Source organism: Porites lutea, chromosome 8 (genome assembly GCF_958299795.1).
Source record: "Porites lutea chromosome 8, jaPorLute2.1, whole genome shotgun sequence".
NCBI lineage: Eukaryota > Metazoa > Cnidaria > Anthozoa > Scleractinia > Poritidae > Porites > Porites lutea.
In genome coordinates, this window is record NC_133208.1 from 26,729,425 (window position 1) to 26,731,455 (window position 2,031).

A 2,031-nucleotide genomic window follows, 5' to 3' on the forward strand; every position below is an offset into this window, starting at 1 on the left:
TCTGTTAGTAGCGTAAGTATCATACATTGTTTGTAAGTAAGTATTGTAAGTAAGTACCTTGCAATTGAAAATAAAAATTTAAAAAAAAAAAAAAAAAAAATTTTCTTGTCTTTTCCAAAGTTTGGAGGGGATAGAGAGAGGATCATGAGGTACTTTTTCTCAATTTCTTTTAGGGGAAAAAATCATTCAGCGAGGAGTGAGCGACTAAGCCCGCTAACCTTAGTCTCAGGTTGGGGAGAGGGGATTTGAAAAGACGATCGGGGGAGAAGGGGAGAGAAGGAAGAAAAACTGCATGACTTGAAATGATGTTGATTAGATGATACTGAATCAAGCTGACAACGACTCTGCTGGTTAGTGAAGTATGTTAATATTAATTTCATCATCATCATCATCATCAATCTTTATTTATACACGAAATCGTATCATTTTACATGGTCTTCCTAGGAATCGTGTTTAAAACTAGACTAAAATACTAAGACTAAAAGACTAAGGAACTATTGACTATAATGTTAAAAATACAAAAACTTACATTATGAATAATAAGAGTTACAATGGGTCATGGTGTATTAGAAAAATCTTTCCCATGAATTGAAGTTTTAAAAACATTTAAACTAGGCAGTTTTCTAATCTCTGAGGGAATCTTGTTCTTGCCTTGATCTCAGTTCTTGACACTGGTTATTCAAGGTTTTAAAACCTTGGTCGTGAAAGAATTGTTTTCCGGCACAACCTGTTTTTTTTCTTTGTTTTCAGAGATGTTTTCGTCGGTGAAGCCGTCGTTATTGCGTAAACTGATCTCTCGTGTTTCCTGGGACGGATTCAAAGTTAGAACTCAGACTTAATAAGATCCAATATTTAAACAAGGACGCGGTCAATGTCGCGAGTAAAAGTGTTCTGCTGGCCGCTGACGTCATAGAGTTTGCAACATTAGAAAGCTTAAGCAACGACGACGGGGACGGCAACGAAAACAGCAAAAAAGCAATAGGTTTAGATTAGCAAAGCAACAACTTTACAGATGCATCACGGTTTTATGTACATTTCGTTGCCGTTGTTGGACGACTACAACGTGAAACCGTCTGGTTTCACGTTTAGGACGTGAACACAAGACAGCAATTTTCTTTTTCTTTTTCTGATCTTAGATACAGTCCTTTAGCATTTGACAAATTCGGTGAGGTAGGATAAGATAAATAAAGTTTGAAAAAGTGCGAATCCACTTTTTAACTGACGTTTTGCTGCCGTTACCGTTGCTTAAGTTAACAGACCTTTGGCGGTAAACAGTTTCATTGTTGGGTCATGTGACCTCAATGTTAGTAATGACAGCGAGTGGTTAGCCTGTTCCAGGTGAGTGGTTAGCCCGTCCAGGTGTTCAGGTAGTGGAGTGCGGCGCGAAGTGAGAAGGCGGGAAAAAATCAGGAAGGAGGAAGAGAGGGAGAGGAGGGAATCCTTTTTCCTGCTCACATCTTTCTGCGCCGTCCCCGCAATCTGAACGCCTTCAACAGGCTAGCAAGTAATTTGCAGGAAAAAAAATCAAGCCATAATTATAAAAGTGTTTAAATTACTGCCCGTAATAAGCACCACTTTTAGATTTGCGCCTCATGAGAGAACAAAAGAATTATATAAGAACGGTTGGTTTTTTTTAGCAACATAGTTATTTTTTGTGTTTCAGCCTGATGGGGCAGAGATCATCCATTTTGATGATAAATTTTCATCTTGGAATGCCAACCTCACAAGCTTTGTGACAGATGATAAATGAGGTGATCACGTGATTCTGCATGGTGCTGCAAACCGCTTTGAAACATGCATCCACATGATCATCAGTGCGCCACGTCACTATGACGTAATAAACTGCAGTAACAGGCTTGCGCTGGGACACGCGCACGAGCTTCTCGCTAATGACAGCAATTACACCTCGTGTAAGAAATAACAAGCAAACTGCGGTTACAAACATGTGGAAAACCGCATTGCTGGAAAAACCTTCATCCTTTAACTTGACGTTTCGTAAGCTACAACATACATCTTCAACTGAAACTCTTA